General features: G+C 45.0%; 1 protein-coding gene across 1 annotated transcript in view; it reads right to left on the minus strand.

The window, feature by feature from the left end:
- NCAPD3 (non-SMC condensin II complex subunit D3) overlaps window positions 1–24,477 on the minus strand; it is a gene marked incomplete in the record, with an annotated part of 2,635,837 nt that overhangs the window by 1,948,030 nt on the left and 663,330 nt on the right.

The following is a 24,477-nucleotide window of genomic DNA, read 5'->3' on the forward strand; positions in this document are numbered from 1 at the left end:
TATACCACATGACAGTTGTGTTGTCTGTTAGAATCAACACCTGCCCTGGAAGAAGTAACTCCTTGAACGCCACCAATGCAAACTGGACTGCTAACATCTCCTTCATGTTGATATGTAGATGCTGTAGTCTGGCAGGCCACTTGTCTTGTATCCACTTTCCATTTAGATGAGCTCCCCAAGCAGTGTCCGAGGCATCTGTCGTTAAAATCTGACTCGCCTCTGGCCGGGTCACAGAGAGTCCCTTGTTTAGGTGACATTCCTGAGCCCACCACAAGAATTCCTTTTGAAGGCAAGGTATTATGTGAATGACAGTGTCGAAATCTTGGCAGTGCTGTGTCCATACATTTTGAGATACCATTGCAGCTTCCTCATATGCAGTTTGGCATTGGGAAGCACCAGAATACAAGATGCCATGAACCCTAATGCTTGAAGGACTGTCCTTGCAGTCAGCACGGACTGATGAGATAGTTGATGGAAATAAAGTGACAGACTCTTTTGTTTGTCCGGGGTTAAAAGGCCATCTGGGCTGCTGTATTCAGTCTCACACCCAGAAAGCACATGTCTTGAGAGGGTACTAGACTGGACTTTATTTCGCTCACAGAATACCCTAGGCATCTTAGCACTGCTATGACATATTCCAGATGCTGTAGAAGGTCTCTTCTTTCTTGAGCCAGGAGCAGGCAGTCGTGCAAGTAAGATAAGATTTGGGTGCCTTGGAGCCTGGAGTAAGCTATCACTGGAGCCAGAACCTTTGTGAATACTCTGGGCAGTAGATAAGCCAAAGGGCAATGCAGAGAACTGATAATGAAAATCTCCAGTTCGAAACCGCAGATACTTTCTGCAACTTAGCCTTATAGGCACATGAAGGTAAGCTTCCTTGAGATCCAAAGTTACCATCCAGTGATCCTTGCCCAGCAGAGGTAACAGTTGCTGTAACGTCAACATCTTGAACTTGGGAATGTCCAGATAAGTGTTGAGGATAGATAAATCCAAAATTGGTCTCCACGTGTTCCCCTTCTTTGGTACTAGGAACAGGCGAGAATAAAATCCGAAGCCCCTTTCTGATACAGGGACTGGCTGAATGGCCCCTATGTGGAGTAACTGAGAAACTTGCATGTGAGCCTCTTTTCTTTGTGGAGGAGGAACATCTGGCATGCCTTTGAAAGGGGGCATTGTGTGGAAATAAAATCTGTAACCGTGATGAATGATATCCAGCACCCATCTGTCTTGAGTGATTAAATCCCAATTTTCTTTGAAAAGAGACAATCTTCCTCCCAAGGGAGCTGCCAGACGAGAATCCACTGGCAGCTGAAAAGGCAGGTCATTGGTTCTGCTTACGAAAGGACTGACCCCTGCCCTCACCAGAAGTCTGAGCAGGTGAACTGTCTGATCTAGGCCTAAAGAACCTTGAGCCCTACCCCAACCACGCCTAGACCTACCCCTAGACTGGGAACCATAAGCAGGATAAGTCCACCCCTTAGCAGGCCAATTTCTACTAAACTTTGGAGGCTGCACCTGCAAAAAATCTTTAACAGTCTGCATAGACTTAGCTTTGTCCTCCATTTTCTTTAAAACTGCTTCCACAGGCGGTCCAAACAACACATCAGACTGTAAAGGAGCATCCAAAATCCTGGTCTTAACATGCTCAGCTAAATTCTGATCCTTCAACCAGGCATGTCTGCGAAGAACAGAACTAGTAGCAGCCACCCTCGAGGAGGCCTGAACAGCATCAAAACCACACTGCAAAGAATGCTTACCCACTTGTTCAGACACATGAACCAAATCCAGCAATTCTTTACACTCAATACCTTCCGCCAAAGCATCCACCTTAGATTTCAATTGTGAAAGGAGATAATTCTGATATTTCAGCATATGAAACTGACAATTCAACGCCTCATGGCTAGAGTGGAAGAAGTATATACTTTCTTACCCCACCTATCCAAAGCCCTTGCCTCTTTATCAGAGGGTACAGGATTTTTAACCACAGAAGCTTTAACACCTTTAGGCCCCTGAGAAACAGTTTCTGGGTCCGCCCTGGGACTCTTAAACAAATACTTATGAGCTTCGTGCACCCTATAATACCTATCAGGCTTAACAGGAGCAGGAGGCAAGGAGTCAGGGTTCAGGGAAGCCTCTGCAAAACATCCTCCACCACATTCAACACAGGAGGAATAGCTAAGGGCCTATGCTGGGGTAAAACAAGAATTCCCTAAGCCTTTTCCTGAATCAGAGTAATCCTGGCCTTCCCATTTAAAGTGCTCCCTCATGGAGTGAAGAGTCTCTGAAAATGAAAAATCCTCAGGAGGAGAAGCTGTAGGAGTGGAATCATCCACATCAGAATCAGAATAAGTAGGAAACTCTTGCAAGTCTTCCACAGAAGACTCTGAAGCCTGTGAACCCTGTTCAAAACTATCAAACTCCTGTTCCACCCTAGGCCTCTTATCAGGCGGGGGCATAGAACCTCTAATCAGAGTAATCAAATCTTCTGCCATTTTAAGCATATGTTTCTTAGGCACAGAGCCCGAAATGCTAGGAGAAGCTCCCACAGAAGCTGAACTTGGCCTACCTCTAAAAGAAGCTTTGGCAACAGAAGGAGAGGCCCTAACTACCTTGGGAAGAGAGGGAAGAACAGTTACCTGAGAAGCCCCTCAGCCTGGCCTACTTCCTGAGAGGGCACATCCTGTAACAGTAAAGCATCTGCCTGAGACTCCATAGAGACTCCTGGCAAAACCTCTGGCTCCCTGAGCGTCTAAAGAACCGACGTCCGGGACTGCCGGTTCCTCACCCCTAGGCTTGACTGTTTTGTCCTTGCGCTTCTTGGATGAAGCGGCCGGAGCATCCGACGGCATATTATAATTGCAACGCTTCCCAAACACTAACCTAGCACAATCAAGCCTCCTCTTAATAGTGCGCTTGTTAAATCTAGCACAAGAGCGGCAACCAACAACGCCGTGCTCAGGCCCTAAACAAGGTATACACAATGTATGATAATCCCTATGCGGTATCTGCTTCCCACAAGAAATACAGTTATTCACTTTTTCTGACATCCGTTAAATACTGAGGCAAGAAAAACCAAAATGTTCCCAACGGGTTACTTAGCCAACTCTGTTTCGGTCTGAAACTCCGGTTTCGGAAAATCTCAGAACGCCAACCTGCACTCGCAAAATTGCTTCTGCATCGGACCATGCGGCAAAAAAGACTGAGGAAATGATGTCGGTCATGCGCATTAGTACCCTGACGTACTGACGTCAGTCTAAGGCGCCATGACCGACGTCAGCCTTATACTCTGGTATTCGGGCCGACTGGGACGCGGACTATACCCAATAGTCAGGACTGCAGCAAGGGAAGACGAAGAACATCTCCCTTATTAGCACAACAAAAAGTTGAGATCCCTCATCAAACCTCTAAATCTAGCTATGAGAACAGAATTGCAGCAGATAGTAAAGACAACCACAAGGCCTTCTATAGTTATTTAAAGAATATCCATGGCAATACCCAGATCTGCTCTGAGCTACTGCACAATGGTACCTCCTACACTGAGCCAACAGATATTGCCAATATAATGGACGACAGATTCAGTGCCAACTTTACCCCTCTCTCCCCCCACAAAGGACCAATCACAGTACCAGTAGATTGCCAGGCGCGCAGTATTACTGCTGCACAGGTTAAAACAGCACTGCCCAAGGTCAAGAATACAGCTTCTATGGGACCTGACAATATGCCTGGCTGTGTTCTACATAAACTACAGGGTGAACTGGCACCTTACCTGTGTGCCCTGTTCAATCACAGCCTCACCTCAGGCTTTGTCGATACCAAATGGGACACTGCTATAGTCATCCCTCTCCACAAAGGAGAAGTGACTACAGACACTGGGAACTATCGCCCCATTAGCCTGACAAGTCTGATATGCAAAGCTATGGAATGCATCATCATGGACCTAATAAACAAGGATATAGGTTATCTCCAAACTCTGGATCTCACACAGTTTGGTTTTGTGAAGGGTAGATCATGCCTGCTCAACATGGTCGACTTCTTTGAGTCAGTCACCAGAGCTGTGGATGAAGGTAAGGTGGGTCATACACCCTACCTTGATCTGGCCAAGGCTTTTGATACCATTCCTCACTCAGGAATCATACAAAAACTCAGTAAGCTAGGCATCAACCCCTATAGCACTAGGTTTGTCGCAAACTGGCTCACAGATAGAACCCACAGTGTGAAAGTAGCTGACTCCAAGTCAGACTGCCGACCAGTCATGAGTGGAGTCCCACAGGGATCGGTCCTGGGTCGTCTCCTATCTGGTAATGACTTCTCAGAAGTCCAGACCAACACAAAGGGACTCTGGCTGACAAAGTTCACAAACGATTGCAAGTTGGGAGCCATTATTGACTCCCCAAGTGATGCTGACATCCTATAGAAAGGTCTCACTGAGACAAACGGCTGGTGTCAGAACCATGGCCTTAAGTTTAATGCCAAAAAATGTGTCACCCCTTTGGGAAAAACCCAGTTCCCATGAATTACCACATCGATGGTAGTCCACTAAACACAGAAGACGTTATAAGAGATCTGGGAACACAGGCTGACACAGCAACATCTCTTTTGACCACCACATTGCCACTTTGGTCAAAGTCCTTCTGTGTGGCACATCTCATTACTAAGGGTTTTGCATCCAGGAAGAAAGAGGTCATTGTCTCCCTTTATTCTTCCCTCATTACGCCAATCAAGTATAATGCCCCATATGGCATGTACCTCACTAGACACCTGCAAAAACTGGAGAGGCCGCAAAAGTACCTCACAAAGAGGATCCTAGGCCTTAAACACTTGTCCTATATGGACAGACTCAAAAACTGCAACTATTCTCAGTCTCATATCACCTACTTAGAGGCGATCTCTGCTTGACTTACAAAGTCATGCCTGACCCAGCTCTGTTAGTAATGCTACATCTAAAGAAATGACAATCTCTCCGCACCACACGCAAGGGACCTCAACCTCATTACCACAATCAACAGAAAAAGCTGCAGGGACAGGTTCATAACACAGACTGCCCATGCTATGGAATAGACTTCCCTTGCATGTCAAGCAGAGCACCTCACTGCCCCTCTTCCAGAGAAATCATGATGAGTGGATGAGAAATAGAAAATTCACCCCGGGGTTCACTCAGTGGCTCAATTCGACAGAGGCACTAGGTACTAAGGTCGGGTAGCACGATGCCAGGGTAAATCCTATGGGCTAGGCTTGTAAAGGCTCCAGGGCCATTAGCCTAGTACACACCTATGAACCTATAAGTAAAACAACAATTTTACAGAGAACCCATACTCTTAAGCACAATAATGCCCTCCAGAATGTGTGTTAATGTGTAATTAATGCCCTTCCAGGGGTGTAGGGGCCTGACGCCACACCCCCGGGCAGGCATTAATTACACATTAACGCACCCTGTCAAGCATTACTGCTTGCATAGAAAATCAGTGTATTTCATGATTCAGGAACCACCGGAATCACATAGTCCAACATAAAACCAGTCTTCTCTAGCATGCAGACATCACAAAGGAGGACATGGTTGCTATAGCCCAGAAAGCACAAGTGGTTCTGATCCTGGTCTACCCACTGTCTCCAGCCCCGACTGCCTAACTAACTTCATGGGCTATCTCTATAGGCACAAACGAAGAAAACTGCAAAGACAAGCTCAGAGAGGACACCTTCTGGTTTTGGAAAACTCCAAAGACTCCAACTAAAGCACCTACTACAGGAACATTACCAGTACATCTTTTGACAGGGCCACCAACAACCAAATTGCTCAAGAAAGAGAATGTCATACAAGGGAATATGTAAAAGTAATATGCAAGCTTGAAATGACCAAGCAAAACTCCTATATCCTGACAGTGTATGAACTATGAAAACTATGTTTGAGGGGTGTCACACACCACCACCATAATACATTTGTGAAGATAACTCAATATAATAGTAAATGCCTGAACAGATCCATTGTCATGATATTCCTTACATCTTGGACTTACTGCATAAAGGACCAATCCATCTGGCCCGCCTGCACATCAAAGCTCAAGATCCTTCTCCCTTCAAGGTGTGGAACTGCCCTGGACATAAGCCAGCATGGTAGCATAAAAAGAGGGGTGGTATGATGACTGTATCTTCAGAACTTTCTTGCTCTAATTCAAACTATAAATAAAATACTAACTTCTTCAAATAATGAAAAACTGCTCCTATAAAAATGAATGTAGAGTGAAATAAGAGAGCATAGGAAGCTTTAGAGTTGGAGAAGGAAAAATGTTAGGGAACAATCCCACCCTGGACAACCCAATACTCAAGAAATTACCTTACTTTGGGGGTGGAAGGAGAGTAGTTTTACAACAGCAGTGCTCTATTTGAACATCTACCTGCTGGAAGGAGCACAAGGCCAGCCCAGATTATCAGAGTTCTCAGTACCCTCACAAGTAGTATAAAGCACAGTCAGCCAATGGCATTCTCCAGTCTTGCACCAGACGGCAACAGTTCTTTAAGATCCACAGTTCAACTGGTCATGTGCTGAACCAATTCGATCTCAAGGAGCTAAGGAAAAACATCTTGACAAGGAAGAAAACAAGCACTAGAGGAAGGTGACCAGAGTACCCACGTATACGTCTGAAGAAAGAAGGGATGGAGAAAAGGAACTGATAATATAACAGTGAATCTACTTAAACATCTACTACTACTGCAAGCTTCTAACACAACTTTACTGTGTCCGTCATTCACTGTTACAGTACTGATCTTGTGTAGACTGCCAGAGATAGCCAATGTTTGGCTTTTCACAGGAGCAGGACACACCAATTCCTGCAAGATGGCAGAGGCATATTGAATATGGTCCCTAAATTGCAATGACTAGCAATGATGTGAAATGACGACCAGGATGATGCTTCCATAATATCTTGGAAGGTTACCACCTTAGGAAAGCTGTGGAGGCTGTCATGGCCATTGCAGAGTGAGCCCTGACAGGCAGAGACTTGTTTTCAACAGTACACAGTCAGCAATAGTACACAGTTAGCAACTGGCTGTTTGTGAACACGTTTCTCATTTTTTTCCTATGCAAAAGAAAAAGCTGGCCTCACTTTCTACCTGTTTTCATTTTTCTAGGTAAAATCTGAGCTGCTTGTGCACAACAAGGAAATGCAACACACTTTCTACTTTGTCCTGTGGTGAGGGGGAAAAAGTACAGTTTTGTACCTACCATAAATGTAGATGTTCGAAGATCCACATTGCTGCAGTCCTTACATATGGGTAGTCCGCTGTCCTTCGTCTCAATACCAAAGTATTAGGCTGACGTCGGTCATGCAGATCTGACATCATAGCGTCAGGGTATAAAAGCGCATGACCAACGTCATATCCTCAGTCTTTTCTTGCCCCAGATGTCAGAAGGCCCTAAAAAGAAAGGCCACAGCCCAAAAACAGGATACCTCCCAAAAACATGCCCAACAACAACCATCACCCAAACCATATAACCATGCCAAACTACAGAGGGGAAGGAGGGAGGGTAAATTGGACTGCAGCAATGTGGATCTTGAACATCTACATTTATGGTAGGTACAAAACTGTACTATGTTCTTCATCTCACATTGCTGCAGTCCTTACATATGGGTAGAATCCCAAAGCAGAGGTAAAGGGAGGATGGCAAAATCATAAAGCATTAGGGGCTGCTAAAATGCCCTGTAATATTGCAGTGGCAAATCCAGCCCTAGACTTAGAATAAAGAGGAAGGTGGTAATGCTTGGAAAAACTATGTACTGAACTCCAAGTGGCTGCTTCCAAAATATCTTTTGTAGCTACCCCCCTTAGAAAGGCAGTAGAAGTGGCAGTAGCTCTAGTGGAATGAGGTCTGATTCCAGCCGGAATCTCCTTACCATGATGGGAATAACAGAAAGAAATACAAAACCCAATCCATTTAGAAATAGTTTGTTTTGAAACAGGTTTTCCCTGAGAACCCAAAGCAAAAGAAACAAACAACTGCTGAGACTACCTGAACCCCTTGGTTCTGCTCAAATAATAATGTAACTGCCTGTGAATATCCAAAGTATGCAAAATCTTCTCCCCTTTATTTTGAGGGTTTGCATAAAAAGTAGGCAAATTAATAGTTTGGTTCAAGGCCACACTAGAAACCACTTTAGGCATAAAGGAAGGATTAGTACGCAAAGATACCCTATCCTTATGAAAAATCAGGAAAGGTTCCACTGCCATAAGGGCCTGTAATTCAGAAACCCTTCTCGCAGAGGTAATGGCCAACAAAAAAGCAGTCTTCCATGATAAATACTTAAACTCGGCAGTAGCTGCAGGCTCAAAAGGTTGTAGAGTAAGCTTTTCCAACACAAAATTGAGATCCCAAGCAGGAGTAGGAGCTCTACGTGGGGTCTTATGTTCTTTGCCCTCTAAGAAATTGCTTAAACAAAGGATGGGAAAATAAAGGAGGGTCACAGTCATAGTGAGCAGAAATGGCTGCAGCATGAACCTTTATCGAGGAGAAAGACAAACCCTTGTCCAAAAACTCAGTAAGATATTGAAGAGAAACACTTAAATCAGGCTTGGAAACATCAAAGTCCTTCGCTTTGCTCCAAAGAAAAAATCTCCTCCATTTATCAGCGTAAACTTTCCTTGTACTAGGCCTTCTGGCCTCCAAAATAACATTCAAAACTTGTTGTGGAAGCTGAGACCCTCCAAGGTCTAAAACAGAATATGCCAGGCTGTGAGATGCAGAGACTGAATCTTGACATTGAGGAAGTGATTGCCCTCCTGAGACAAAAGATGCGGAATCAAAGGCAGAGGCCATGGAGGCTCCCATACCAAACTCCTCAGTAGTGGGTACCAGTGCTGTCGAGGCCAATCCGGCGCTATCAAAATCATGGATGGCTTGTCTATTCTGGCCTTCAGGAGTACTTTGGGAATGAGAGGCAGAGGTGGAAAGGCATAGACATGAAGATTGCTCTAACTGAATGATAGAGCATCCACCTTCCAAGCTGTGGGATGAAACTTTTTTGTGCAAAACTTTGGCAACTGGTAATTTAGTGGAGAAGCGAACAGATCTATGTCTGGAGTCCCCCATAACACTGTCAACTTTTGAAACACATGAGGATCCAGTTTCCACTCGTGAGGATCCACAATTTGTCTGCTCAACACATCCGCTAAGGAGTTCTGTGCTCCTGGTAGAAACCTTGCCTGAAGATTGAGGTGTAAACTGAGAGCAGTCTCCCACAAAATCATCGCTTGCCTGCAAAGAGGGTACGAATGGGTTCCCCTTGCTTGTTGATGTACCACATGACAGTAGTGTTGTCTGTTTGAATCAACACCTGTCCTGGGTGAAGTAAATCCTTGAAAGCCATCAATGCAAATTGGACTGCTAACATCTCCTTCAAGTTGATATGCAAATGTTGTAGTCTGACAGGCCACGTGTCTTGCACCCATTTTCCATTGAGGTGTGCTCCCCAAGCCTTGTCCGAGGCATCTGTCGTTAGAATCTGACTCGCCTCTGGTCGGGTCACAGAGAGTCCCTTGTTTAGGTGACATTCCTGAGCCCACCACAAAAATTCTTTCTGAATGCAAGGTATTATCTGAATGACAGTGTCTAGATCTTGGCAGTGTTGTGTCCATACATTTTGAGATACCATTGAAGCTTCCTCATATGCAGTTTGGCATTGGGAAGCACCAGAATACAAGATGCCATGAACCCCAAGGCTTGAAGGACTGTCTTTGCAGTCAGCCTGGACTGTAGAGACATTTGATGGAAATAAAGAGAAAGGCTTCTTTGTTTGTCCGGGGTCAAAAGGCCATCTGGGAAGCTGTATTCAGTCTCACACCCAGAAAGCACATGTCCTGAGAGGGTACTAGACTGGACTTTGTTTCGTTCACAGAATACCCTAGGCATCTTAACACTACCATCACATACTGTAGATGATGCAGAAGTTCGTCTTTGTGTTGTGCAATAATCAGGCAATCGTCCAAATAAGGATAAATCTGTATTCCTTTTAACCTGAAAAAGGCTATCACTGGAGCCAGAACCTTTGTGAACACTCTGGGCAGTAGATAAGCCAAAGGGCAATGCAGAGAACTGATAATGTAAATTTCCAGCCAAAACGCAGGTACCTCCTGCAACTGGGCCTGATAGGAACATGAAGATAAGCCTCTTTGAGATCCAGAGTTACCATCCAGTGATCTTTTCCCAACAGAGGTAAAAGCTGTTGTAACGTCAGCATTTTGAACTTTGGAATGTCCAGATAAGTGTTGAGGATAGATAAATCCAAAATTGGTCTCCACGTGTTCCCTTTCTTTGGTACTAGAAACAGGTGAGAATAAAATCCTAGTCCCACTTCTGACAGAGGAACTGGCTGTATAGCTCCTATTTGAAGAAGTAAAGAAATCTGCTTGTGAGCCTCTATCCTTTGCCGAGGAGGAACGTCTGGGCATGCCTTTGAAAGGAGGCAATGTATGGAAATAGAACTTGTAGCCTCGGTTTATAATGTCCAATACCCATTTGTCCTGGGTGACTAAAAGCCAGTTTTGCTTGAAGAGTGCTAATTTTCCTCCCAAAGGAGATGCCAGGGAAGAAGAATCTGGCAGCTGAAAATGCAGGTCATTGGGCCTGTTTACGAAAGGACTGGCCCCTGCCCTCACCTGCAGATTGTGCAGGTGAACTCCAAGTTCTAGGCCTGAATGTACTGTGAGCTCTGCCCCTGCCACGTCTAGATCTACCCCTAGACTGAGAATCAGAAGAAGGGTAGGTCCACCCCTTAGTAGGCCAATTTCTACTAAACTTTGGAGGTTGCACCTGCAAAAAATCTTTAACAGTCTGCATAGACTTAGCATTGTCTTCCATTTTCTTCAAAACCGACTCCACAGGGGGACCAAACAAAACTTCCGACTGTAAAGGGGCATCCAGAATTCTAGTTTTAACATGCTCAGACAAATTCTGATCCTTAAGCCAGGCGTGCCTACGAAGAACTGATCCAGTGGCAGCCACCCTAGAAGAGGCCTGTACAGCATCAAAACCACACTGCAAAGAATGCTTACCCACCTGTTCAGAGACATGTACCAAATCCTGCAATTCTTTACACTCTATGCCCTCTGCCAAAGCATCCACTTTAGATTTTAGCTGAGAAAGGAGGAAATTCTGATACTTCAACATATGAAACTGGCAATTTAAAGCCCTCATTGCTAAAGTAGAAGAGGTATACACCTTCTTACCCCATCTATCCAAAGCTCTAGCTTCCTTATCTAGAGGAACCGGATTCTTTACAACAGAAGCTCTAACACCCTTAGGCCCCTGACTAATAGTTTCTGGGTCCGCCCTAGGACTCTTATACAGATATTTTTGAGCCCCAGGCACCCTGTAATACCTGTCCGGTTTAACTGGCGCAGGAGGCAAAGAATCTGGATTAAGGGAAGCCTCCGAGAAAACATCTTGAACAACATCCAAAACAGGAGGTATAGCCAAGGGTCTATGCTGTGGTAAAAACAAGAATTCCCTAAGCCTCTTTCGTGAATCAGAGAAATCCTGTCCTTCCCACTTAAAATGTTCCCTCATGGAATGCAGAGTTTCTGAAAACGAAAAATCCTCTGGAGGAGAAGCAGAAGGAGTGGAATCCTCTGCATCAGAATCCGAATAAGGGGAAAATCTTGAATATCTTCAGCAGAAGAGTCTGAGTCGTCTGAGGCCTGATCCAAACTTTCCAACTCTGGCTCCACCCTGGGCCTCTTATCAGGAGGGGGCATAGAACCTCTAATTAAAGTAATCAAATCTTCTGCCATTTTAAGCATGTGCTTTTTAGGCACAGACCCTGAAGTACCTGGAGGGACACCAGACGAAGGCAAAACAGACCTGCCCTTAGAAGAAGCCTTAGAAATAGTAGCAGAAGGCCTAAGCACCTTAGGCATAGAAGGGAGAACAGTAACCTGAGAGGCCCCTTCAGCTTGACCTGACTCCTGTGAGGCCACATCCTGCAAAATCAAAGTTTCCCCCTGAGACTCAACAGAAACTTCAGCCGGATCCACCTGCTCCACCGTAGCTTCTGCAGGACCGGCGTCCGAAACGGACGAATCAACCTGTCTAGGTTTCAAGGATTTGTCTTTGCGCTTCTTCGTGGAAGCGGGCGTCGGAGGATCCGACGGCATATTATAATTACACCGCTTACCAAAGACTAACCTAGCACAATCTAACCTTCTTTTTATAGTGCGCTTATTAAACCTAGCACAAAACCAACACCCGACTACGTCGTGGTCCGGTCCCAAACAAGGAATGCAAAGAGAGTGATAATCCCTATGCGGTATCTGTTTCCCACAAGAAATACAATTATTCACTTTTTCTGACATCCGGAATTAACTGAGGCAAGAAAAACAAAATATTCCCAACGGGGTACTTAGCCCAACTTGGTTTCGGTCTGAAACTCAGAATATGAAAATTTCAGAACGCCGAACGGCACTTGCAACGCTGCTTCTGCATCGGACCATGCGGCAAAAAAGACTGAGGATATGACGTCGGTCATGCGCTTTTATACCCTGACGCTATGATGTCAGATCTAAGCGCCCATGACCGACGTCAGCCTAATACTTTGGTATTCGGGCCGACCGAGGACAGCGGACTACCCATATGTAAGGACTGCAGCAATGTGAGATGAAGAACATCTGGTAAAGGGATGGTCTGATTTACTGAGACTAAGTCACCACTTTGGGCATGAATGTAGTATTACTGTAAAAAGTGATGGTCTTAAATGAAAGGCAAGTGCATAAAATAACCTAATTAAGAAACAAGAAAGGATCTCTACACATGATAAACTGTAGTTCAGAAATCTGTCTAGCAGAGGCCAAGGCTACCAACAAGGCCATTTTTCCATGTCACCGTCTTATTGGAGATAAAAGCAGCTGGTTAAAAAGATGGTAAGGTTAGTTTTTCTAACACAAAATTTAGGTCCCGGGGAGATGCATCTTTTTCCTGCCAGGGGAGGGGGGTTAACATGAGAATCCCTTAGGAAAACTCATTTCATAGGCAACTGTGAGAATGCTGGAGGATGTAATGACAGAATCAGATATGGCTGAAACATGTACCATAATGGATGCATTAGACAAGCCTACTTTAAAAAAAAATTGACAAAAAGCTAAGGAGCAACTGTGTTCATTGCAGCTGCTCTCCTATGCTCAGGCACCAGTGGGAGAACTTTTCCATTTAGCTATACACAATTTCCTGCTGGAACCAGTTTGCATTTTACAGGAGACTCCATTATTAAGCAGTTTTCCTCCCTTGTCCACCATGCAAGATCCTTTCTTAAGCAATAAAGCAGTGGAATCCTGGTTTGCAAGGTGTGGAGATGCTGGCAGCACTTGTACCTGAGGTACAACTGGAGCTTTCAAATGTACAGCCTGGCTAGGGAAGCCATTAATATGAAATGAGCCATGTAACTCAGCAGCCTGCAGAATTCCATGACCAATATACTGTTCAGACTGACAATCTTGTTTAAGTACAGGGAGAGGAACAGGCTTTGTCTGAAGGAAGAAAGGCCCTTTGCTCTCCTGAGTCCAGTACATCTAAAAGGACTGGAATCCACGTGGCTGAATTCGATTGGGATTTCTTGTAGTTGAGGTACAGGCCTACACTCTGAAAGCAGTCCATGATAACTAGAATGGCTCTTCAACTCCCCAAAAGGAAGGGAGTCTAAATCAGAAAATCAAATCAGGCATCATCTATGCAAGAGTAGATATTCCCTTGTCCTGCAAATGGCAATCACTGGAGCCAGGCATTTTGCAAAGACCTGGGAAGCAGGAGACAAGCTAAAAGTCAAAGTAGAAAATCGAGCAATGAGATCCCACTTCCTGGAAATGCAGCAACTGTCTCCCCCCAAGCAATGAGCTGTGAAGGAGGCATCCTACGGACCCAGGATCACCATTAGAGCTCTAGCAGGAAACAAAGGTAAAGAATAGTTGTGTAAAAACTTACCATAACCTTAGATGTCCTTCTCTTCCATGTTGCAGTATTCATAACAGTAAGGAGGTTGCTGCCTGCAGCGTCACCATCTGGCCAGTATACCAAAGACTTCAATGCAGGAAGGTACTTGCGGCGTCCCTTACCAGGGCCATAAACAGACGTTTGGCATGAAAATGGCATCTGTACGTACCCTCATCAGAGTATTTTGCCCCATACAGTAGTGCTCGTGTGGGTTATAAAGGGGGGGTCTTACTTGGAGACCCTTCGACTTACATGTAGGCCAGACCCCGGGCAGTAGGTTGGCTGTATTGAGAGTGGATACTGTAAAGACTGGGGAAAATAATGACTGACTCCACAAGTAGGCCATGGCGCGATAGTTCAGAAAGAAATGGGGGGTAGGTGGGTGGGACGGAATACTGCAATACAGAAGAGAAGGACATCAAAGGTTACGGTAAGTTCTTACACAACTATTCTATGTCCTCCTGTTCTCATGTTGCAGTACTCATAAGAGTAGGGCGAGTACCACAGCTTTAGGTATGAACCTGGGTGGAGGAGTGGTTTCCATGCTCAACCATGCCTTGGAGGATAGACCTGGCAAAACCTGCTCTTGCTCAAGAGGCCATGTCCAGCTTGTAGTGCTTGGTGAAGGTGCGTACAGAGGTCCAACTGGCTGCTTCTAAAATGGAGGTGAAGTCAATGCCTTTGAAAAAGCCAGTAGAGGAGGCAGCTGCCCTGGTAGAGTGAGGTTTAACATGGCCCTGCAAGGATTTCTCATGATGGGAGTAGCACAAGGTAATGGATTTAGAGATCCATGAGGAAATGGTCTGTTTGGAAACCGCCTTCCTTAGGGCTCTGGGATGGAAGGAGATGAATAATTGGTCAGATTTCCAAACAGATTTGGTTTTGTCCAAATAGAACCTGTGTACATCCAAGGAATGAACAGTCCTCTCTGAGGAGTTTTGTGGATGAGGGTAGAAAACTTGTAGGTTAATGGTTTGATTTAATGAAAGTTCATTAACTACCTTGGGCATGAAGGAAGGGTTGGTCCTGAGAGCAACTCTGTCCTTGTGGAAAACAAGATAAGGAGAGTTAGCCATAAAGGCTTGTATCTCTGAAACACTCCTGGCGGAGGTGAGGGCCACTAGCAGAATTGCTTTCAGGGTGCATAGTTTCAGGGAAACAGTGAGCTGGTTCAAAAGGAGGCAATGCTAGCATTTCTAGTAAGAAAATGAGGTCACAACGAGGAGGAATAGGTCTCCAGGGGGGTCCGATATGAAGGACTCCTTTCAGAAAAAGCTTGACTGTCAGTCTGAATGCCAGAGGGGGTGATATGGGCAGACGAGCTGAAACGGCACATAACTAGACTTTCAAGAGTAAGTTAGTCCTGAGTGGAGTAGCTCACACAAATAGGATAGGACCATTGGTATAGGAGTAATAAGAGGGTCCTAGTTTTTCCTTTGACACCACTTGGAGAATCTGCACCACTTTGATACATAGTTTCTCCTGGTACTAGGTTTTCTGGCCTCCTGCAGAACATTGAGTACGTCCTCTGAATATAGGTGTCTGTAAGGGATAAGAACCCTATCAACCATAAGGTCAATTTTAGGTTGTTCACCTGTGGGTAGAGTAGAAATACCTTGTCCTGTGTGAGCAGGTCTAGTCGGTGGGGTAACCTGTGGTGATTGCACTTGGCTAGTAAGTGGAGGAGGGGGAATCTATGCTGTCTTGGCCAAAACGGGGCCACCAGTAAGATTTTTGGGTTTATCCTTCTGAATTGTCATAAGGACTTTATGAATTAGTCTGAAAGGAGGGAAGGCATAAAGGTACATTCCCTCCCAAGAAAAGGAGAATGCGCCCACGTTCCAAGCTTGTGGATGTGCATGCCTTGTGTAGAAGCTGGGCACCTGCATGTTCTGGGGGAGGCAAAGAGATCGGCTTGTGGAATACCCCACCTGTGTAGCAGGTTCAGGAAAACCTCTATTTGAAGCATCCATTCGTGAGAGGGGGCAGAGGTTCTGCTGAGTTTGCCTACCATAACATTCTCTGCTGAGGGGATATACACTACCAGGTGGACCTGGAGGGAAGATGCTAAGTTCCAAATTTGGATGGCCAGGCTGCATAGGGGTTAGGACCTTGTCCCCTCTTGCTTGTTGATGTACCAAAGGACAGTCATATTGTCTCTAATTACTTTCAGGCTTCTGGCAGGAGAGTAAGTTTGAAGGTTAGAAGAGCTAAAAGTAATCCCCTCATTTCCTTGATATTGATGTGGCCCTTTTTACTTAGAGTGGACCGTTTGCCTTGTACTGAGAACTGTTTCTGGTTTGTTAGGAGGACTGCACCCCACCCCAGGTCTGACGCATCTGTGGAGACCTGTTGTTGGGAGGCTGGAACTTGTAGCTGGGTTTCTAGGTTGAGGTGCAGTGCTGAGACCCACCACTGGATTTCCTTTTTTAGGCACAGAAGTAGGGGAAGGGGCGAATCCATGGGTTGGGAGTGTTGGTTGCATAGGTTTTTCAAGACGCACTGGATTTTGTGCACGTGGAGTCTTGCCAGAGTTAACATGGGAGACCTGTTGTTGGGGGGCTGGAACTTGTAGCTGGGTTTCTAGGTTGAGGTGTAGTGCAGCTCTTCTAACCTTCAAACTTACTTTCCTGCCAGAGATGTCATGTGCCCTAACATTTTCAGGAATTCCCAAACTGTCAAGGAGGAGTGGGTGAGGATCTGTATAAAGTATAGACAAAGGTCTTTGATCCTTTGGTCTGGGACTGTTCTCTCCTGCACCCCAAGAAAACTAAATCCTGAGAGGGGGTCAGGTGAGATTTTTCTTGATTTGGGGTGACCCTAGTTGAGTTAGGGTGGAAGACACCTGTTGTAGGTGAAGTAGAAGAACTTGGTAGTCTTGATGAAGGATGAGCAGGTTTGTCTACGTATGGGTATATCTGTATACCCGGAGTCCTGCAGTGAGCAATGAAGGGAACTTTGAGGAAGAAGTTTAGGAGAGATAAGTCTAGGACTGGCCTCCAACTGCCGTCTCTCCTTGGTACAAGAAGTATCCCTGCAGTAAAAGCCTGTGTTTCTTCGGGTACCTGTTCTATGGTACCGAGTTAGGAGTTGTTGAATGATGGTTGGGAATAGGTGGATTTGGTTTATTGGTGGTTGGGGAATAACTTGGAAAGGTGGAGGCATCCACCCAGTCATGAAATATCCTCTCTGAACAATGGTGAGGACCCAGTGTTCTGCTCCGATTATCCACCAGAAGGGTAGGGAGAGGAGGAGGAGGAGATGAAGGGATAAGGGTGTGTTTGGGTCAAAAGGAGGTGAGTCACAGTGGAGGTGGTCTGGACTGGTTAGACGAACTCCAAAAGGATGTAGTGGAAAAGCTGGTGGGAAACCTGGGAGTAAATTTTTTTCTGAGTTGTCTACATCCCTTAGATTGAGGAGCTGTGTGAAAAGACTGCCTTCTAACAAAGGAGGGCTTCTGTGGGTAGTTCCTATGGTATCTGGGAAGAGGGGATACCATAAGGTATTTGAGATTTTGTAGCGCCTTTCCCTTTTATTGAAGGGATTTGAGGAGCTCAGCGAAAGCTTGTCCAAAGAGGGCCTTATTGTCCAAGGGTGCTTTTATGGGAGAATCCGGTACCTTGGACAGGAGGGTAGAGCCTTTGGATACGGTATCTACAACATACCTAGCCATATGTGTATGGTAGTTGAGGGCCCTTTATAGCCAGAGTAGAGGAAGTATATACTTTTTTCCTAGTCTGCCCATGAATTTACTGTCTTTATCCATTGGGTAAAGGGCATCAGAAGGTAACTGTCTTGAAGCTTTGTCAGCAGAGACAGCTATAACAGCCGGGTCAGCTGGAGGGTTTCTAAAGAGGAACTGCGTGTCCTGGGGGACCTTATAAAAACAGTCTCGGCATTTAGAAGCTGGTGGTTGTGATTCAGGAGACTCAGAAGCAGCCCAAAAGCATCCTGGAAAGCAGGTAATAAAGAGTGGGCAGCAGAATAAGATGGTTGCTCCATTTGTAAAAGGTCAAAGTACCTTTTCTTGGAGTCAGAGACCTCTGATGCCTACCACTTAAAATGTTCCCTCATGAGGGGAAACAGTGTCCCCAAAGGTAAATTCTTCTCCTGGGGACTCAGGAGAAATGGAATCCTCCTCCTCTGGGGTAATGAAATCCTTGGGGGAGTCTATTTGGGTTTCATAAGAAAAGAATTCCTCAGAAGAGGAGTAGTCTTCCTCCGATACCTGTATGGGCGGCTGAGGTAAGAGAGTAGAGGAAGTTATGTCTGCAAAGCATGAAATTCCTTAGAGAGACTTTGTGAGAACACTACCCAATCAGGAACAGGTTGAGGTTCAGGGTGCTTAGGTTTTTGTTTTCTCTTCAAATGAGTAGCTGGTGTAGAATGCATCGAGGTAGACATCTGTTTAGTAGGAAGAGAAGGAGCAGGGCCTTCTGACTGAGTGAGCGAGTCGTGGTTCCCCTCCGCCATCAGGATCTGATGGCCGAGTTGCCTCAGTAGATGTACACACGGTTTCCGGCATCTCAGCTTCCATTAAGGTTCCCGGGCCTGCTTTGGAAACAGTCAGAGAGGATTCCGGGCTTTCAAGTGCCTCAAGAACCTGCTTGGATGCCTGATGCGCAGCTTGGGATTCCGGCCTAATTTTCTTGTCCGTCTTCCTTCTTCCTATACATCTCCTACTTCCCCCTACAAGTTGTTTCACCGAAATTTTACTTCAGCTCTCTAACAGGTCCATCAAATTACCTTTCCAAGTCCCTTACCCACTCCTCACTCCATTCCAATCATACTTCCCCACCTTAGGCCATGGCTATTGCAACCCTAGCTAGTTTCCTCTTGCCTCCATTACTTCTTCTCATTCTTGCATCTTATACTGCTCCATTACCACCGGTCCATAGAGATCCCACTAATCCCCATACTAACTGCTTCTCATCTCTGCAGTACTCTATTACAATCTTCTCCTCTATCTTTTCCATGAACATCCCTCTGCCTAAAATCAAACTTCCTCCCATTCACTCTCTAGCATATAAAACCAAGACTAAGTATTCGACCTACAACCCACTCAAATTCAAACTTTACCACCTTCATGTAGCCCTGCTTCTGTCAGGAGACATGCATCCAAATCCTAGATCCATCTGCCACCCCCACCATGCATCAGTCTACCTTCTCCCTACTTAATAAACTCATCCACTCCAAACAAACATATTTCTTTTCACTGTATGAATGCCCGTAGTATTCTAAACAAAGTTAGTGAAATCCATTCCTGGATAGCCTTCCACAATCCTGATGTCATCACCTTAACAGAGACTTGGCTAAAACCCCAAACCTGTGATAAAGACATTCTCCCCCCCAGTTATAACCTTGGTTATAACCTCACATCACCTCCACCAATCACAGCTCCTCAAGTCATATCACATTACACCACACCCACTTGCTCCACCACAAAATACTCCCAACCGCTCTCATTCTCACTAGGCATTATTTCATCACTCCACACTACTTACCCATCCACATATAGTGCAACCCTATAATTCCTATCTACACCTCCACCTAGAACCAACTGAAACTTTATAACCATGACTATCACATAATTTGTGTCCGTCTTCTCATAATTCTTTACAACTCCACAAGTTATCACTCTAGCAATATCCCTAAACTTAGCAGCACTACACTATATTATGCACTCTCATACACAGACACTGCACATTACAATAATATCTGCCCACAATTGTTCAAGAACTACATAACAGACCAAATCAGAACTAAACACATATGCTCTCATTCCTACTCCAGAAAAACACAATACTTTCTTACACTCATCACCAAACTCCAGCATCTGTATCACCATTTTAACACCCCAACCCAGGCCCAAATCCATCCTGTCCAACACAAACTGCTTCAACATAAATGTCAGAACATAACACCCCCACTATCTTCACCCCTGGGCAAATCAATAACAGTAGCAAAAGCAGCCATCTTTTAATGTTAAATATTAATATTAGAAATATCAAAAATAAAATACCTGAACTCCAGGCCACAATCGCACACTACTCCCAAAACATAGTTGCTTTAACAGAAATCTGGTTAAATAAAAACATAGCTAACTCAGAAGTTCTCCCTACCGGCTACAATATCATTAGACAAGATAGACCAATTTGTAAAGGGGTGGAACTGCCTTACTGCACAAGTCCAACTTAACTGTACGTCAATTACCAAACTCTTCTCCCTCCTCCAATAATTGGGACATACTTATCTCACAACTTCAACTTCACCCTAAAAAGGTCATCACCACAATTGTGATCTACATTCCATCTGGTAATACACCTGCTAGCCTTCAAGACTTCTTATCCTGGTGTTCTTCCGCACACTCACAAGAAAAGTACAGTTTTGTACCTACCATAAATGTAGATGTTCGAGGATTCCATTGCTGCAGTCCTTACTAGTGGGTATAGTCCGCATCCAGTCGGCCCGAATACCAGAGTATAAGGCTGACGTCGGTCAGGGCGCATTAGTCTGACGTCAGTACGTCAGGGTACTAAATGCATGACCGGCGTCATATCCTCAGTCTTTTCTTGCCCCAGATGTCAGAAGACCCTAAAAAGACAAGGCCCAAAATACCTGCACCAAAAACATGTACAAAAATATAAGCATGTAAACCCACCTACACAACCACCCCTAAACACAGAGGGGAAGGAGGGAGGGTAAATTGGACTGCAGCAATGGAATCCTCGAACATCTACATTTATGGTAGGTACAAAACTGTACTATGTTCTTCGTCTTCCATTGCTGCAGTCCTTACTAGTGGGTAGAATCCCAAAGCAGAGGTAAGGGAGGCTGGCAAATCATAAAGAAGGAGGAGCTGACAACATGCCTTGCAAAACAGCTGTGGCAAAACCAGCCCTAGACTTAGAGTAGATAGGAAGGTGATAATGCTTAGAGAAAGTATGCACGAACTCCAAGTAGCTGCTTCCAAAATATCCTTAGTTGCCACCCCCCTTAGAAATGCTGTTGAAGTGGCAGTAGCCCTAGTGGAATGAGGTCTAATCCCAGCTGGAATCTCCTTGCCATGATGGGAATAACAAAATGCAATGCAAAAGCCAATCCACCTAGAAATAGTTTGTTTTGACACAGGCTTGCCCTGTGAACTCAAAGCAAAAGAAACAAACAACTGCTGAGACTGCCTAAAATCCTTAGTCCTGCTTAAATAATAACGCAATTGCCTGTGTACATCTAAAGTGTGCAAAATCATTTCCCCTTTATTTTGGGGTCTGCATAAACGTAGGCAAATGAATAGTTTGGTTTAAAGCCACATTAGAAACCACCTTAGGCATAAAGGAAGGATTAATGATACCTATCCTTATGGAAAATCAAAATGGCTCTACTGCCATAAGGGCCTGCAACTCAGACACCCTTCTTGCAGAAGTAATAGCCAACAGAAAAGCAGTCTTCCATGACAAGTATTTCAATTCAGCAGTAGCCAGGCTCAAAAGGTTGTAGAGTAAGTTTTTCCAACACAAAATTGAGATCCCAAGCAGGAGTAGGAGCTCTCACGTGGGGCCTTATATTTTTGCCCCTCAAGAAACTGCTTGAACAAAGGATGCGAAAACAATGGTGGGTCACAATCATAGTGAGCGAAATTGCTGCAGCATGAATTTTAATAGAAGAGAAGGACAAACCTTTGTCCAATAACTCAGTAAGGTATTGAAGAGCCGCACTCAAATTAGGCTCAGAAACCTGCAAATTCTTTGCTGTACTCCAAAATAAAAATCTCTTCCATTTTTCGTACACTTTCCTTGTACTAGGTCTTCTAGCTTCCATAAGTACATTTAAAACTTGTTGAGGAAGTTGAGACCTGCTGTGCTTCAATACAGAATATGCCAGGCTGTTAGATGAAGAGAGTGAAGCTTGACATTGAGCAGATGACCATCCTGCTGAGATAACAGATGAGGAATCAGAGGCAAAGGCCATGGAGGCTTCCTTACCAGACTGGAGGAGTGGGTACCAGTGTTGCGAGGCCAATCTGGAGCTATCAAAATCATCCTTGGCCTGTCTTGTCTGACCTTTAATAGTACCTTTGGAAGAAGAGGTAGAGGAGGAAAGGCATACACATGAAGGTTCTTCCAACTGAAAGACAGAGCATCCACTTTCCAAGCTGTGTGATGAAACCCCTTTGTGCAATACTGTGGCAGCTGGTGGTTTAGTGGAGAAGCGAACAGATCTATGTGTGGGGTTCCCCAAGACACTGTCAATTGTTGAAATACATGAAGATCCAGTTTCCACTCGTGGGGATCCATGATTTGTCTGCTTAACACATCTGCTAAGGAGTTCTGTGCTCCTGGCAGAAACCTTGCCTGAAGAGTTAGTTGCAAGCTTAGCAGTCTCCAAAATCATTGCTTGCCTGCATAGAGGATAAGAATGTGTTCCCCTTGCTTGTTGATGTACCACATGACAGTTGTGTTGTCTGTTAGAATCAACACCTGCCCTGGAAGAAGTAACTCCTTGAAAGCCATTAATGCAAATTGGACTGCTAACATCTCCTTCATGTTGATATGTAGATGTAGTAGTCTGGCAGGCCACTTGTCTTGTATCCACTGTCCATTTAGATGAGCTCCCCAAGCAATGTCCGAGGCATCTGTCGGTAAAATCTGACTCGCCTCTGGCCGGGTCACAGAGAGTCCCTTGTTCAGGTGACATTCCTGAGCCCACCACAAAAATTCTTTTTGAAGGCAAGGTATTATTTGAATGACAGTGTCCAAATCCTGGCAGTGCTGTGTCCATACATTTTTGAGATAACATTGTAGCTTCCTCATATGCAGTTTGGCATTGGGAAGCACCAGAATACAAGATGCCATGAACCCTAATGCTTGAAGGACTGTCTTTGCAGTCAGCACGGACTGATGAGATAATTGATGGAAGTAAAGGGATAGACTCTGTTGTTTGTCCGGGGTTAAAAGGCCATCTGGGCTGCTGTATTCAGTCTCACACCCAGAAAGCACATGTCTTGAGAGGGTACTAGACTGGACTTTATTTCGTTCACAGAATACCCTAGGCATCTTAGCACTGCTATAACATGTTCCAGATGCTGTACAAGGTCTTCCTTTTCTTGAGCCAGAAGCAGGCAGTCGTCCAAGTAAGGATAGATTTGAATTCCTTGAAGCCTGAAGTAAGCAATCACTGGAGCCAGAACCTTTGTGAATATTCTGGGCACAGTAGATAAGCCAAAGGGCAATGCAGAGAACTGATAATGAGAATTTCCAGCTCGAAACCGCAGATACTTCCTGCAACTTAGCCTTATAGGCACATGAAGGTAAGCTTCCTTGAGATCTAGAGTAACCATCCAGTGATCTTTGCCCAGCAGAGGTAAAAGCTGTTGTAACGTCAACATCTTGAACTTGGGAATGTCCAGATAAGTGTTGAGGAGAGATAAATCCAAAATTGGTCTCCACGTGTTCCCTTTCTTTGGTACTAGGAACAGTGAATAAAATCCTAGGCCCCTTTCTGATACAGGGACAGGCTGAATGGCCCCTATCTGGAGTAATTGAGAAACTTGCTTGTGAGCCTCTTTTCTTTGTGGAGGAGCGACGTCTGGCATGCCTTTGAAAGGGGGCATTGTATGGAAATAAAATCTGTAACCGTGGTGAATGACATCCAACACCCATTTGTCTTGAGTAATTAAATCCCAATTTTCTTTGAAAAGAGACAGTCTTCCTCCCAAAGGAGCTGCCAGACGAGAATCTACTGGCAGCGGAAAAGACAGGTCATTGGGTTTGTTTACGAAAGGACTGACCCCTGCCCTCACCAGAAGTCTGGGCAGGGGAACTCCCTGTTCTAGGCCTAAAAGAACCTTGAGCCCTGCCCCTACCACGTCTAGACCTACCCCTAGACTGGGAATCATAAGCAGGATATGTCCACCCCTTAGCAGGCCAATTTCTACTAAACTTCGGTGGCTGCACCTGCAAAAAATCTTTAACAGTTTGCATAGACTTAGCTTTGTCCTCCATTTTCTTCAAAACTGCTTCCACAGGCGATCCAAACAACACATCAGACTGTAAAGGAGCATCCAAAATCCTTGTCTTAACATGCTCAGCTAAATTCTGATCCTTCAACCAGGCATGCCTGCGAAGAACAGAACTAGTAGCTGCCACCCTCGAGGAGGCCTGTACAGCATCAAAACCACATTGCAAAGAATGCTTACCCACTTGTTCAGACACATGAACCAAATCCAGCAACTCTTTACACTCAATACCTCCTGCCAAAGCATCCACCTTAGATTTTAATTGTGAAAGGAGGTAATTCTGATATTTTAGCATGTGAAACTGACAATTCAATGCCCTCATGGCTAGAGTGGAAGAAGTATACACTTTCTTTCCCCACCTATCCAAAGCCCTTGCCTCTTTATCAGTGGGAACAGGATTTTTAACCACAGAAGCTTTAACACCTTTAGGGCCCTGAGAAATAGTTTCTGGGTCCGCCCTAGGACTCTTAAACAAATACTTATGAGCTTCGGGCAC

This window comes from Protopterus annectens, chromosome 8.part0, assembly GCF_019279795.1.
Source record: "Protopterus annectens isolate FY-2018-M chromosome 8.part0, PAN1.0, whole genome shotgun sequence".
Classification (NCBI taxonomy): domain Eukaryota; kingdom Metazoa; phylum Chordata; order Ceratodontiformes; family Protopteridae; genus Protopterus; species Protopterus annectens.